Here is a 17,049-nt window from a genome sequence, read left to right as displayed (position 1 = left end):
AATAATGAGGAAAGATATTAGTATAGGAGGGGAGGGGAGCTAGAAGAGTTGACTAGGATCAAGGAACTAATTGATGGGGTGGAGGATGCAGGGGTAAGGGGAATTACAAAATTAATGGTAGAGGAGAGGGTGCAAGTGAATGAAGGCGGTAATTTAGATAAGGGAGTAGAGGGAGAGGGTGTTCGCGACTCATCAAAGCGGGTCCAGATAAAAGCTGGAATAAGGACACTTTGCCTGAATGCACGAAGCATTCGGAACAAGGTAAATGAGTTGATGGTGCAAATCAGCACGAGTGGGTACGATCTAGTGGCCATTACAGAAACGTGGCTGAAAGGTGACCAGGACTGGGAGATGAATATCCAGGGGTATCAGGCGTTTAGGAAGAATAGACAGGAAGGAAAAGGTGGTGGGGTCGCGCTATTAATAAGAGATAATATCAGGGTAGTACTGAGGGATGACATAGGCTCTGAGGAACAAAACGTGGAATCATTATGGGTAGAGATGAGGAATAGTAGAGGGAGAAAGACACTAGTAGGTGTGGTATATAGGCCCCCAAATAATAATGTTGAGGTAGGGAGGGCTATAAACAAGCAGATTAGGGATGCGTGTAAAAACGGAACGGCAATAATCATGGGGGACTTCAACATGCACATTGACTGGCAGACTCAAGTCGGTAAGGGTGGAATGGAGGAAGAGTTCTTAGAATGCTGTCGGGATAGTTTCCTTGAACAGCATGTTACGGAACCGACGAGGGAACGAGCTATTTTGGATCTGGTATTGTGTAACGAGGTAGGTAGAATTAAGGATCTTATTGTGAAGGACCCTCTTGGGTCTAGTGACCACAATATGGTCGAATTTCTGATTCAGATGGAAGAGGAGAAAGTTTGGTCCCCAACCAGTGTCCTCTGTTTGAACAGAAGGAAATATGATAGGATGAGGGATGAATTGGCTAAGGTAGACTGGGAGAGCAGGCTGGCAGGTAGGATAGCTGAGGAACAGTGGAGGATTTTTAAGGAGATCCTTTTCAGTTCTCAGCAAAAATATATTCCAGCAAAAAACAAGGATTGTAAGAAAAGGGAGAACCAGCCGTGGATAACGAAGGAAATAAAGGAGAGTATTAAAATAAAAACAGCTGCGTACAGAGTGGCCAAAAATAGTGGAGAAACAAGTGATTGGGAAAAATTTAAGAAACAACAAAGAGAGACTAAGAAAGCGATAAAGAAAGGAAGGATAGACTATGAAGCTAGGCTAGCAATTAATATAAAAAATGATAGTAAAAGTTTTTATAAATATATAAAAAGGAATAGAGTGGCTAGAGTGAATGTTGGACCCTTGGAGGACGAGAGGGGGGAGTTAATAGTGGGAAATGAGGATATGGCTGAGTCTTTAAATAAGTTTTTTGTGTCGGTCTTCACGGTGGAGGACACAAATAGTTTGCCAAATATTAACGATAGAGGGTTGGCAGCAGGAGAAATACTTAATACAATTAATGTTACCAGAGAGGCAGTGCTGGGTAGACTAATGGGACTGAAGGTGGATAAGTCCCCGGGTCCGGATGGAATGCATCCCAGGGTATTGAAAGAAATGTCAGAGGTAATAGTGGATGCGTTAGTGATTATTTATCAAAACTCGTTGCATTCTGGGGTAGTGCCGGTTGATTGGAAAACGGCTAATGTTACGCCGCTGTTTAAAAAAGGAAGGAGACAAAAGGCGGGTAACTATAGGCCGGTCAGCTTAACGTCTGTAGTAGGGAAAATGCTGGAATCCATTATTAAAGAGGAGATAGCAGGGCATCTGGATAGAAATGGTTCGATCAATCAGACGCAGCATGGATTCATGAGGGGAAAGTCGTGCTTGACGAACATGTTGGATTTTTATGAAGATGTGACTAGGGCGGTTGATGGAGGAGAACCGGTGGATGCGGTGTTTTTGGATTTCCAAAAGGCGTTTGATAAGGTGCCCCATAAAAGGCTACTGAAGAAGATTAGGGCACACGGAGTTGGGGGTAGTGTGTTAAAGTGGATTGGGGACTGGCTATCCGACAGGAAGCAAAGATTCGGAATAAATGGGTGTTTTTCCGGTTGGAGGAAGGTAACTAGTGGCGTGCCGCAGGGATCGGTACTCGGGCCGCAACTATTTACCATTTATATAGATGATCTGGAGGAGGGGACGGAGTGTAGGGTAACGAAGTTTGCAGACGACACAAAGATAAGTGGAAAAGTGAATCGTGTGGAGGACGGAGAAGATCTGCAGAGAGATTTGGACAGGCTGAGTGAGTGGGCGAGGATATGGCAAATGGAGTATAACGTTGAGAAATGCGAGGTTATACACTTTGGAGGAAATAATAACAAATGGGATTACTATCTCAATGGAAACAAATTAAAACATGCTACCGTGCAAAGGGACCTGGGGGTCCTTGTGCATGAGACGCAAAAGCCCAGTCTGCAGGTACAACAGGTGATCAAGAAGGCAAATGGGATGTTGGCCTATATTGCGAAGGGGATAGAATATAAAAGCAGGGATGTCTTGATGCACCTGTACAGGGCATTGGTGAGGCCGCAGCTGGAATACTGTGTGCAGTATTGGTCCCCTTATATGAGGAAGGATATATTGGCATTGGAGGGAGTGCAGAGAAGGTTCACCAGGTTGATACCGGAGATGAGGGGTTTGGATTATGAGGAGAGGCTGAGGAGATTGGGTTTGTACTCGTTGGAGTTTAGAAGGATGAGGGGGGATCTTATGGAGACTTATAAGATAATGCGGGGGCTGGATAGGGTGGAGGCGGAGAGATTCTTTCCACTTAGTAAGGAAGTTAAAACTAGAGGACACAGCCTCAAAATAAAGGGGGGTCGGTTTAAGACAGAGTTGAGGAGGAACTTCTTCTCCCAGAGGGTGGTGAATCTCTGGAATTCTCTGCCCACTGAGGTGGTGGAGGCTACCTCGCTGAATATGTTTAAAGCGCGGATGGATGGATTCCTGATCGGTAAGGGAATTAAGGGTTATGGGGATCAGGCGGGTAAGTGGTACTGATCCACGTCAGATCAGCCATGATCTTATTGAATGGCGGGGCAGGCTCGAGGGGCTAGATGGCCTACTCCTGCTCCTATTTCTTATGTTCTTATGTTCTTATAGATGATGTGGAACCTGTATGGGTCGAGTTGAGAAGCAACAAGGGGCAAAGAACATTGGTGGGGGTGGTGTACAGACCACCAAACTGTAGAGGTAATGTTGCGAAAAGCATTAGACAGGAAATCGGAGATGCACGTGTTAAAGGAGCATTTAATTATGGGCGACTTCAATCTGCATATAGATTGGGAGAGTCAAATTAGTCACAGTACAATGGAGGAGGAATTTCTGGAGTGTTTACGGGATGGGTTTCTGGAGCAATACATTGAGGAACCAACAAGGGAGCAGCCATCTTGGACTGGGTGTTGTGCAATGAGGAAGAATTAGCTGGCAATTTAGTGTCCCCTTGGGGACGAGTGATCAAAGTATGGTTGAATTCTTTGCCAAGGTGATGTAGTTGATTCTGAGACCAGGGTCCTGAATCTCAATAAAGGTAACTATAATGGCATGAGGCATGAATTGGCCATGATGGACTGGGAAACATTGCTGAAAGGAAAGACAGTGGACAGGCAATGGCAGACATTTAAAAAACGAATAGGTGAACTCCAGAAGTTGCTTGTTCCTGTTTGGCACAAGAGTGGGGTAAGGGACTTGTGGCCAAACCATGGCTTACAAGGAAAATTAGAGATAGTATCAGATTCAAGGTAGCGGCCCACAAATTGGCAAGAAAAAGCAATAGGCCTGAGGATTGGGAGCAATTTAAAATACAGCAAAGGAGGACCAAGGGATTGATTAAGAAGGGAAAAATAGAGCATAAAAATAAGCTAGCAGAGAACATAAAAAACTGACTGTAAAAGTTTCTAAAGGTATGTAAAGAAAAATAGATTGACAAAATACGATTGTAGGCCCCTTCCAGTCAGAAACGGGAGAATTCATAACGGGGAATAAAGAGATGGCTGAGGAATTAAACTTGTTCTTTGCTTCAGTCTTCACAAAGGAAGGCTGGTAGGCAGCTCTCTTGTGGATGAAACCAATGCGAAGGATCCGAACTCCCTCCTCTGGTTGGAGCAGATAACTGCAGCCATGCACTGATGCAGTGCAGACCAGGGGCTGGGGGAGACCATTCGCAGCTAGCAGACCGTGTGTCTATAGTGCTGGTGTCATTTAAGATTCTTCACTGAAACGCAGTCCCCCACCCGTGCTTCCTGATTCAGCAGGAACGTGGAGGCAAGATTACACCCGTGTGTTGTGCAGGTTTAATATATATTTGACACAGAACAGTCAAATCCTGAAAAGGACTGAGGTGTTACAAGTTTGGTGGTAATGCAGGGAATTCAGCAATGCTTCAGTGATACAAGCACCTTGTATGACTTGTCCGCGCCCCTTCTAGGTTTCATACTCAGACAGATAGTCAGAACCATAGAATCCCTACAGTGCAGAAGGAGGTCATTCAGCCCATTGAGTCTGCACCAATCACAATCCCACCCAGGCCCTATTCCCGTGACCCCACGTATTTAACCTGCTAGTCTCCCTGACACCAAAGGACACTTTAGCATGGTCAATCAACCGAACCCGCAAATCTGTGCACTGTGGGGAAAAAAACCGGAGGAAACCCACGCAGACACGGGGAGAACGTGCAGACTGCACACAGACAGTGAGTGACCCGAGGCCGGAATTGAACCTGGGTTCCTGGCGCTGTGAGGCAGCAGTGCTAAGCACTGTGCCACCCTGCCACCTTTACCCTGGATAGAGATGTCGATGTGTTGGGGGGGGTGAATTTGAATGCGATTTTGATTTTCTTTCCCCGGTGATGAGTGTGACTCATGTCTCACAAATTGATGAGACAGACACAGAAGCCATCAGTTCATAGAATCACCCGGAAAGAGGAATCAGTCTGTGCAAACTTTTGTTTTAAAAAGTAAGATCCAAGTTCCAAGCATTGGGCCATTCAATTGTCTGCAAGTTTGAGCTGAAAAATCTGGTCGGCCTTCTGTTTTAAAAGCCATTCTCTGAAAATATTATATAAGGACATAAGAACTAGGAGCAGGAGTAGGCCATCTGGCCCCTCGAGCCTGCTCTGCCATTCAATAAGATCATGGCTGATCTTTTCGTGGATTCAGCTCCACTTACCCGCCCGCTCACCTCATTCCTTTACTGTTCAAAAATTTATCTATCCTTGCCTTAAAAACATTAAGTAGTCTCACAACACCAGGTTAAAATCCAACAGGTTTATTTGGTAGCACAAGCTTTCGGACCGCTGCTCCTTTATCAGGTGACTGCTTGATGAAGGGGCAGTGCTCCGAAAGCTCGTGCTACCAAATAAACTTGTTGGACTTTAACCTGGTGTTGTGAGACTACTTACTGTGCCTAACCCAGTTCAACGTCGGCAACTCCACATCGTAAAAACATTCAATGAGGTCGCCTCAACTGCTTCACTGGGCAGGGAGTTCCACAGATTCACAACCCTTTGGGTGAAGAAGTTCCTCCTCAACTCAGTCCTAAATCTGCTCCCCCTTATTTTGAGGAATTCTAGTTTCACCCGCCAGTGGAAACAACCTCCCTGCTTCAACATATTGAACCAGCATAACTTGCTTTACAAAGTGAGAATGCTGTGATCCAGATGCAGAGGGCATCTGTTCAGAGAGTGACTGCAGTCCCTTGTCACAGCACTCAAGCTAATATTACCATGGGTTGTCCCCTCTGTCGTCCATGTGTTGATCACTTTCTGCCATCAATCGCCATTTACGAGTTTGGATCTCCTGCCCAAAGCAGGAGAAAATGCGCTTTAATCAAGGCCACCCCTTCAGCGGGGGGGGGAGACGGTGGCAATCGCTGAGATTTTCCCAAAAAAGGACTAAGGTCAGAATTTTCCTTTACCGCCCTCCATGGGAATCATAGCGGGCGGGGCATGGAACACACAAAGTTCTATTGAGCTCAGGCAAGATTTTAAGGCCTTGGGGCGAGCAAGGTCGGAAAAATCCCGTTTAAAGTGTCACAATGGTGGGAAAACCGGAGCAATCTGCCATGGTTTTTGTCCTGCTTTGGGCTGCATTAAGGTGCTTAAGTTGGAGTTTGGTGAGTGAGGGAGCTCGGTGAAGAGTTTCTCCCTTCTTCAGCCTCTAGCAGCTGGCTCAAACTTTGCAACAGGGGAAGCCCGGAGTTGAGAGGGTTGGCTTATGAGGAGAGACTGAATAGACTGGGGCTATACTCATTGGAATTCCAAAGAATGAGGGGGGAATCTTAAAGAAACATACAAGATTATCAAGGGAATAGATAAGATAGAAGCAGGGAAGTTGTTTCCACTGGCGGGTGAAACCAGAACTGGGGGGCACAGCCTCAAATAAAGGGAAGCAGATTTAGGACTGAGTTGAGGGGGAACTTCTTCACACAAAGGGTTGTGAATCTGTGGAATTCCCTGCCCAGTGAAGCAGTTGAGGCTACCTCATTGAATGTTTTTAAGGCAAGGATAGATAAATTTTTGAACAGTAAAGGAATTAAGGGTTATGGTGAGCGGGCGGGTAAGTGGAGCTGAGTCCACAAAAAGATCAGCCATGATCTTATTGAATGGCAGAGCAGGCTCGAGGAGCCAGATGGCCTACTCCTGCTCCTAGTTCTTATGTTCTTATGCTCTTAAGCCCATAAAGCAGCGGGCGTTCTGAGTGAGAGAAGGAGCCAGGGGTTTGCAGATATAATCTCAAAGTAATCACTCATAAATGGATTGGTTGGTATGTATAGGACTGGATGCTGGTGGAGCCTTAAAGAGTGAGGGGAAGCAGGCCTGAGACGGGATGAGAGGAGCGGCAGCACTGCTAAGCTTAATATTCTCTAAACTAGAAGAAGGAAAAGTAAAGGGAATGGGTCATAGCAGGGCAGCTCGGCCATGTGGAATGCTCCGCCTGTTAGATGTGGGAAGTCAGGGACACCATACAGGGCGACTTCCTGTGCAGGAAGTGACGCTGGATACAGCTACTCAAAATCCATTTTATGGAGCCGGAGCTGTGCTGGAGTCACTGTGAGGCATCTGCAAGGTGAGATCTTCGCTGATAGCATATACAGTGAGATGGTCACACTGAAAGTGAATAGAAAGGGATAGAAAGAAACATGTCAGCCTTGATCAAATAGTGGTGTAGTCTCGATGGGCCGAATGGTCTAATTCAGCTCCTATATCTTCTGGTCTTATGGAATGAGTGACCGCCTGACAGGGCAAAAGCACTAGACAGGTAGTGCAGGAATCTCCTTGATCCATCTCCCTATCTAACAGATTTTCCATTTTGGATACTGTTACGGGGAGGTGGTTCCTCAGGAAGAATGCAGCAAGAGCCAAGTCAGCTGCACAAGGAGGGGGCGGGGGAGAAAAAAGAATGGGAGAGCAGTAATACGGGATTTCATCGGAAGGGAACAGATAGACATCTCTGTGGCTGCAGACCTGACACCAGAACGGTATGTTAACTCTCTGGTGCCAGGGTCAAGGTTGTCATTGAGTGAATGCAAGACAATCTGAGTGGGAAGTGTAAACAGCTGGAGTTCCATATGAATATTAACAACATAGGTAAAAAGAGGAACGAGGTCCTGAAAGCAGAATACAGCAAGCGAGGAAATGTATTAAAAAGCAGGACCTCAAAGGTAGTCATCTCAGGGTTATTCCCTGTGCTACATGCTAGTGAAATCAGGAATGGAGAGGCAAGTTTTCTTCACGGAGGGTGTTAAGTGCCTAGAATGTGCTGCCAGAGGAGGTGGTACTAAAATAGACACCAAAATAGGTGGTAAAGCAGGCAATATAAAGATTCTACAGATGGGTATAGATTGGCTAGGAGAATGGGGCCAAAATTGGCAGATGGAGTTTAATGTGGATAAGTGTGAGGTTATCCATTTTGGCAGAAAAAATAGAAAGGCAAATTATTACCTAAATGGAAAGCAGATTCAAAATGCATCCGGGTAGAGGGATCTGGGTGTCTGTGTTCATGAATCACAGAAAGTGGGTATGCAGGTGCAGCCTGTCATAAGAAAGAAAAATGGGATGTTGACATTTATCGCAAAAGGGCTGGAGTATAAAAGTAGAGAAGTGTTGTTGTAATTGTATAGGGTGTTGGTGAGACCACATCTGGAGTATTGTGTCCAGTTTTGGTCTCCTTATTTGAGGAAGGATGTGGGTGACATTGGAGGTAGTTCAGAGGAGATTCGCCAGATTGATTCCGGGGATGAAGGGGTTGATGTATGAGGAGAGATTAAACAGTTTGGGTTTGTACTTGCTGGAGTTTAGAAGATGAGAGGAGATCTGATCGAGGTATATAAAATTTTAAAAGGGTTTGATAAAGTAAATGTAGACCAAATGTTTCCCCTTGTGGGGCAATCTCGAACAAGGGGTCACAGGTACAGGTTGAGAGGCGGTAGATTTAACACTGAGATGAGGCGGAACTACTTCTCACAGAGGGTGGTGAATTTGTGGAACTCGCTGCCCCATAGCACGGTGGAGTCTGAATCATTGAATGGTTTCAAGAGGGAGACAGATGTATTTGTCATAAAGAAAGGGAAAGAGGGATATGAGGAGGTGGATTTGAGACCAGGGAGAGATCAGCCATGATCTTATTGAATGGCGGAGCAGACTTGAAGGGCTGAATTTGTCGACTTCTGCTCCTAATTCCTATGTTCCTAGAAGCAGATACTATAGAAACATTTAAGAAGCATCTTGACAGGTACATGAATAGACAGGGAATAGAAGGATCCAGACCACGTAGAACCAAAATGACTTAGTTTAGAAAGGCACCATGTGTCAGCACAGGCTTTGTGGACTGAAGGGTCTGTTCCGGTACTGTACTGTTCTTTATTCTTTGAGACCAGATGAATGCGTGGCTAAAGAGATGGTGAAGGAGGAAAGGATTTTGATTCCTGAGGAACTGAGAACGATTCTGGGAAGGTGAAGCTTGTACAAATAGGACGGGTTGTACCCCAACAGTACATGGGATAAATACCCTCATGGGGGAACTCATGAGTACTGTGGGAGAGGGTTAATGCTAAAGTGGCAAGGGCGACACAAAGAGGGAACCCACACGTAGAAATGAAAGCCAGAAAAGTAGAAGGCAAAAGTGGAAGGCAGAGGAATCAAGAGCAAACAGCAAAGAGGGCCATAGTACAAAAAAATGTTTTTTAAAAACTCTGAAGGCACTGTATCTGAATGCATGGAGCATTCGGAATAAGGTGGGCAAACTAACAGCGTAAATAGATGTGAATTGTATGATTGCGATTAGGGAGACATGGCTGCAAGGTGACCAAGACTGGGAACTAAATATCCAAGGATACTCGATATCTAGGGAGGACACGGAACGATGAAAAGGAAGTGGAGTGGCATTGTTATTTAAGGATAAAAATCAGTGCAATAGTGAGAAAGGATATTGGCTCAGAAAATCTCGATGTCGAATCTGTCTGGGCAGAGTGAAAAACCAGACAGATTCTGCATCTGGTCAGATGGGAAGAAATTAATTATCTATAGGCCTCCAAGTAGTAACAGTGAGGTAGTGGGTTGTATTAAACAGGAAACTTGAATCTACATCTAAACTGAGCAAGCCAAATTAACAATCTTACTATGGCAGGTGAATTCCTGGAGTGTATAAAAGATGTTTTTCGATAGACCGGTTTGTTGAGGAACTAACTAAGGAACAGACTATCCTAGATACCATAGAATCCTACAGTGCAGAAGGAGGCCATTCTTCCCATTGAGTCCACACCAACCACAATCCCACCCAGGCCCTATCCCCACAACCCCATGCATTTACCCTAGCTTGCCCCCCCCCCTCCCCCCCGACACTAAGGGACAATTGAGCATGGCCAATCCACCTAACCCGCACATCTTTGGTATAGTGCAATGAGAAAGGGTGAAGTAATAATTTTGTTGTGAGGGATGCTTTAGGAAAGAGTGACCATAACATGATAGAATTATTCATTACAATGGGAAGTGAAGTAGCCCAATTCTGAAACTTGGGTCCTAAATCTGAACAAAGGAAACTACAAAGGTATGAGGGATGAGTTGGCTGAGGTAAATTGGGGCAGTGGATAGGCAATGGCTAATAATTAAGGCATGAGTGCATGTCTTGCATGACTTGCTGGCACAAAAACACAACAGGAAAAGTGGCCTAACCGTGGTTAACGAAAGAAATTAAAGTAAGTGTTAGATCCAAACAGGCGTCATCCCAAAGTTGTCCAGGAAAATTGGAAGATTGGAAGCCTGAAGATTGGAAGCAGTTCCAAATTCAGAAAAGGAGGACCAAGAGGGAAAAATAGAGTACAAGAGTAAACTTGCAAGGAATATAGAAGTGATTTGTAAAAGCTTCTGTCAGTATTTCAAGAGAAGAAGATTCTGTCAGTAGATAAGAAGAAAAAGATGAGTGAAGACACATGAACAGTCCCTTACAGCATGAGAGAGGAGAATTTATAACAGAGAACAAGGAACTGTCAGAGCAATAAAACAACTTTAATTCTGCCCTCACAGAGGAAGACAGAAATAAATTCCCAGAAATGCAAGGTAACCAAGGGTGTAGTAAGAAGGAGGAATTGAAGAAAATTAGTATTATTTAAAAAAAATAGTGCTGGAGAAATTAATGGGACTGAAATGGGCGGCACGGTGGCACAGCGGTTAGGACTGCTGCCTCACAGCGCCAGGGACCTGGGTTCGATTCCCGGCTTGGGTCATTGTCTGTAGGTTTCCTCCGGGTGCTCCGGTTTCCTCCCACAGTCCTAAGATGTGTGGGTTCGGTGGATTGGTCATTCTAAATTGCCCCTTAGTGTCAGGGGGGACTAGCTAGGGTAAATGCATGGGGTTATGCGGATAGGCCCTGGGTGGAATTGTGGTCGGTGCAGACTCAATGGTCTGATTCTGCACTGCAGGCGTTCGATGGAAGTTGACAAATCCCCAGGGGCTGAGAATCTACATACCAGGGCACTAAAGGAGATGGCCACGGAAAAAGTGGACGCATTTTCCAAAATTCTATTGATGCTGGAACAGTCCCAACAGACTGGAGGGCAGCAAATGTAACCCCGCTATTTAAAAAAGAAGGGAGGGAAAAAACGGGGAATTACAGATCGGCTAGCCTCACATCACAAGTAGGGAAAAATATTAAGAATTATAAAGAATATAAAGTCTATTATAAAGAATATTATAATAACAGGATACTTAAAAAACATCAACAAGATTAGACAAAGTGAGCATGGACTGATGAAAGGGAAATCCTGTTTGACAAACCTACTGAAGATTTGTGAGGACGTAACAAGCAGGAATAGATCAGGGTGGATCAGTGGATGTGACGCATTTGAATTTGCAGAAGGTTTTTGACAAAAGTCCCACATTCGTGGTGAATGTGCAAAGTTAAAGCACGTGGGATTGGGGTGATATGATTGAGAGTCGGTCAACAGACAGGAAACAGGGAGAAATAATGGGTCTTTCTCGAAGTGGCAGGCAGTGACTTGGGGGAACTATCGGGACCAGTATTGGTCTCCAGCTGTCGCAAAAATATATTGATGATTTGGATGAGGGAACCTAATGTAATTAGTTGATGACACAAAACCAGTGCCGGATTTAGGCATAAGCTAAACAAGCTACAGCTTAGGGCCTCACAAAATCCGCAGGGGCCTCACAAAATTTCAGAAGGTTTACAATGAAGAGAACATTTAAGAGCGGACACCAGAAAAGAAAAAGAAAGCACCAGCTTGAAGAGCAACTCAAAAAATTACCAAAATTACCAAAATCTATGAGCGATCAAGCCAGCCAAATGATAAATCTGTAATCAGTAAATGCATTCATTTGAAAATAATTTGTATTTTTCACTTTCAATACCTTGCCACTAAATAATTAAAAGGCATAATTATGTTTTCAATTTTTTTGTGGCGACCCAAGGTCCTGTTTTGGTACGCACCTTCGTGAGACCACAGAGGTGTCGCTTCTTTGGACACGGGTGAGGTCCCTGAGGATTGGAGGATAGCGAGTGTGGTCCCGTTGTTTAAGAAGGTTAGCAGGGATAACCCAGGAAATTATAGGCCGGTGAGCTTGACATCCGTGGTAGGGAAGTTGTTGGAGAGGATTCTTAGAGACAGGATGTATGTGCATTTAGAACGGAACAATCTCATTAGTGACAGACAGCATGGTTTTGTAAGAGGGAGGTCGTGCCTTACAAATTTGGTGAGTTTTTTGAGGAAGTGACAAAATCGGTTGATGAAGGAAGGGCCGTGGATGTCATCTATATGGATTTCAGTAAGGCATTTGACAAAGTCCCACATGGCAGGTTGGTTAAGAAGGTTAAGGCTCATGGGATACAAGGAGAAGTGGCTAGATGGGTGGAGAACTGGCTTGGCCATAGGAGACAGAGGGTAGTGGTCGAAGGGTCTTTTTCCGGCTGGAGGTCTGTGACCAGTGGTGTTCCGCAGGGCTCTGTACTGGGACCTCTGCTATTTGTGATATATATAAATGATTTGGAAGAAGGTGTAACTGGTGTAATCAGCAAGTTTGCGGATGACACGAAGATGGCTGGACTTGCGGATAGCGAAGAGCATTGTCGGGCAATACAGCAGGATATAGATAGGCTGGAAAATTGGGCGGAGAGGTGGCAGATGAAGTTTAATCCGGATAAATGCAAAGTGATGCATTTTGGAAGAAATAATGTAAGGAGGAGTTATACAATAAATGGCAGAGTCATCAGGAGTATAGAAACACAGAGGGACCTAGGTGTGCAAGTCCACAAATCGTTGAAGGTGGCAACACAGGTGGAGAAGGTGGTGAAGAAGGCATATGGTATGCTTGCCTTTATAGGACGGGGTATAGAGTATAAAAGCTGGAGTCTGATGATGCAGCTGTATAGAACGCTGGTTAGGCCACATTTGGAGTACTGCGTCCAGTTCTGGTCGCCGCACTACCAGAAGGACGTGGAGGCATTAGAGAGAGTGCAGAGAAGGCTTACCAGGATGTTGCCTGGTATGGAGGGTCTTAGCTATGAGGAGAGATTGGGTAAACTGGGGTGGTTCTTCCTGGAAAGACGGAGAATGAGGGGAGATCTAATAGAGGTGAACAAGATTATGAAGGGGATGGATAGGGTGAACGGTGGGAAGCTTTTTCCCAGATCAGAAGTGACGTTCACGAGGGATCACGGGCTCAAGGTGAGAGGGGCGAAGTATAACTCAGATATTAAAGGGATGTTTTTTACACAGAGGGTAGTGGGGGCCTGGAATGCGCTGCCAAGTAGGGTGGTGGAGGCAGGCACGCTGACATTGTTTAAGACTTACCTGGATAGTCACATGAGCAGCCTGGGAATGGAGGGATACAAACGATTGGTCTAGTTGGACCAAGGAGCGGCACAGGCTTGGAGGGCCAAAGGGCCTGTTTCCTGTGCTGTACTGTTCTTTGTTCTTTGAGACCTTTTGGTGTAACTTTTTAACAAGGGGCCTCCAGGCTTTATATAGCTTAGGGCCTCACCAAGTCTAAATCCGACACTGCACAAAACTAGGCAGAAATGTGAGTGGTCAGGAGGATTGTGAGAGGATTTAAGGAGATTTCAATAAATTGGGTGAGTGGGCAAATATCTGGCAGATACAGTGTAATGTGTATCAGTGTGAAATTATCCACTCTGGGGAGAAAAACAGAATGGTAGAGTTTTTATTTAAATAGTGATAGATTGGGAAAGGTTGACGTAAAAGGGACCTGGGTCTCCTTGTATACCACTCATCGAAAGCAAGCAGGCAGGTGCGGCGAGCAGTTAGGAAGGTCCTCATTGCAATAGGATTTGAGTGCAGGAGTAAAGATGTCTTGCTGCAGCTTTTCTGAGGCTTGGTGAGGCCACACCTTAAAAGTTTTAAAGTGTAAAGTTTATTTATTAGTCACAAGTAGGCTTACATTAACACTGCAATTAAGTTACAGTGAAAATCCCCTTGTCGCCACATTCGGCACCTATTCGGGTACACTGAGGGAGAATTTAGCATGGCCAATTCACTTAAGCAGCACGTCTTTGGACTGTGGGAGGAAACCGGAGCACTCGGAGGGAACACACGCAGACACGGGGAGAACGTGCAAACTCCACACAGACAGTGACCCAAGCTGGGAATCCAACCCGGGTCCCTGGCGCTGTGAGGCAGCAGTGCTAACCATTGTGCCCCCGTGCCGCCCTGGAGCATTGTGTGGTCCCCATTTGGTCCCCATTAGCTAAGAAAGGATATACTTGCCATAGCAGGAGTGCAGTCAAAGTGCACCAGGTTGACCCCTAAGGTGGCGGGTTGTCATCTGAGGAGAAATTGGGGTCGACTAGATCTGTATTCACTGGAGTTCAGAAGATTGTGAGGGGACCTCATTGAAATGCTTAAAATTTTGATACGGTTGGAAAACTGGATGAAGGGATGATTGTTCCTCTGGCTGGAGGTGTCATAGGGGTCACAGTCTCAGGGTAAGGGGGAGGCCACTTAGGACTGGCATGAGAAGAATATTTTTCACTCCGAGGGTGGTGAACCTGTGTAATTCTCTGCCACAGAAGGCTGTGGAGGCCAAGTCACTGAATATAATTAAGGAGGAAATAGATTTGCAGACACGAAAGGTGTCATGCGTGTTGGAAGTGTGTGAGTATCGCATTGAGACAGATGGTCAGCCACGATCATGTTGAATGGCAGAGCCGGCTTGGAAAGCCTAATATTTGATTTTGGACTTTTCATAGAATCCCGGCAGTGCAGAAGAAGCCATTCGGCCCATCGTGCCTGTGCTGACTCTGTGAGAGAGTTCCTTACCCGTGCCCTCTGCCCTGCAACCCCACACATTTAGCATGGCCAATCTACCTAACCCGTGCATCTTCGGACTGTGTGGGGGGGTGGGGGGGGGGGGGGGGGGGCAACCGGAGGAAACCCATGCAGACATGGGGAGAACATACAAACTCCATGCAGACAGTGACCCGTGGCTGGAATTAGACCCAGGCCCCTGGTGCTGTGAGGCAGCAGTGTTAAACACTGTGCCGCCCGTAGAACGACCGACTCATGCTGCTATTTCCAATGTTCCTAAATTCACCACCTTGAATTTTCCTCCCTAAAAAAAAAACGCTCATTCTGAGTCGGAGGTTTTGTGATCAAGTCCCTTTCCAGAAACCTCTAAGCGCAAGATCCACTTTAGTGTCAGTGCAAGTTTTTCCATTACGTTCAGTTGCAGGACTGAGGGAATGCTGGACTGTCAGAGATGCTGCCTTTCGGGTGAAACGTTTTAATTGAGGACCTACCAGCTCTCTCCAGTGAAAAGATCCTGCGACACAATTTCCATGGGAATTCTCCCCGGTGTCCAGGCCAATATTTATCCTTCAACCAACATCATGGAGAAAAGATTATCTTGTCGTTACTTTGTGCAAGGTAGCTTTCATTGACGAGCTGTGGGGCGTTTTGATGTTGTGAAAGTCGATATAGAAATGCAAGTCTTTTCCTATTCATCATAGAATCATAGAAACCCTACAGTGCAGAAGAAGGCCATTTGGCCCATCGAGTCTGCACCAGCCACAATCCCACCCAGGCCCCATTCCCATAACCCCACATATTTTCCCTGCTAATCTCCCTGACACTAGGGTCAATTTAACGTGGCCAATCTACCTAACCCACACATCTTTGGACTGTGGGAGGAAACCGGAGCACCCGGAGGAAACCCATGCAGACACGGGGAGAATGTGCAAACTCCACATAGACAGTCACCCGAGGCAGGAATTGAGCCCGGGTCCCTGGTACTGTGAGGCAGCAGTGTTAACCACTGTGCCACCGTGCCGCCCTATTCCTTCAGGAGATGTGGGTGTCACTGGCTGGCCAGCATTTATTGCCCATCCCTAACTGCCCTTGAGAAGGTGGTGGTGAGCTGCCTTCTTGAATCGCTGCAGTCCATGTGTCTTTTCACAGGCAAGTTCTCTCTTTAACACATGCAAACCAAACCACTGTGAAATATACACGAGGAGGCTTCTTGTTCACTTCATCTGGGGACGCATCTTTTCTCCCACGACCAACTTGTTGGATCTGCGCTGGGCCCACTGTGCTTCGAATGCGGGAATTGAAATAATGAAGCGTGCAGGATACTGTAGCTCTGCATCTGGGCACGTATCCCCGTCGCAGGTGGCAATTATGTTCTCATGATTAGTGGATTATTTTTCTATTTTGGCAAGGCCAGTCAGGGTAACACACAAGCAAAGCTTGACTCGTGATTTTGCCAACAGTCTGGCTGCAAAGAGCAGAACTGTTTTTGCAAGGGCTCCGATCATGGGAACACAATCCAAAAAACCTTGGGCTGGGTCATGTCAAGCTGTATACTCTGGGGATATTGGATCTCAATGAATGTAAAACCTCTTATTGGATATAATGGGCCTCTGTATTGTGAAGTGCATCCCGAAATGTTTGATAAAAGGCCTATCTGTGTCTGCACACAAAGAGTGTTTTGGAGTAGGCGGGGGAGAGAACATCCTTGATAACCCATAGGAATGCAGAAACATTACAAAAAGCAGTCGGTCATTCAACCTTATAGAAACATAGAAGATAGGAGCAGGAGGAGGCCATTCGGCCCTTCGAGCCTGCTCCGCCATTCATTACGATCATGGCTGATCATCCAACTCAATCCTGCTTTCTCCCCATAACCTTTGATCTCATTCGCCCCAAGTGCTCTATCCAGCCGCCTCTTGAATACATTCAATGTTTTGGCATCAACTACTTCCTGTGGTAATGAATTCCACAGGCTCACCACTCTTTGGGTGAAGAAATGTCTCCTCACCTCCATCCTAAACGGTCTACCCCGAATCCTCAGACTATGGCCTGCTGCATCATACAATTTGATCTTGGCTGATCGGTATCTCGACTCGATTTAGAATCATGTGCCGGAATTCTAGCGCCCTGCCAGCCACGGGAATCGGAGCGGGTTAGAGGCGGACAATGGGAAGGTCTGTTGACCTCGGGCAGGATTTTAAGGCCTCACTCGACCCGAGATTGGAATCTCTACAGTGCAGATGGAGG

The sequence above is a fragment of the Mustelus asterias genome, chromosome 22 (genome assembly GCF_964213995.1).
Source record: "Mustelus asterias chromosome 22, sMusAst1.hap1.1, whole genome shotgun sequence".
Taxonomy (NCBI): Eukaryota; Metazoa; Chordata; class Chondrichthyes; order Carcharhiniformes; family Triakidae; genus Mustelus; species Mustelus asterias.
This window is presented reverse-complemented; position numbering follows the sequence as displayed.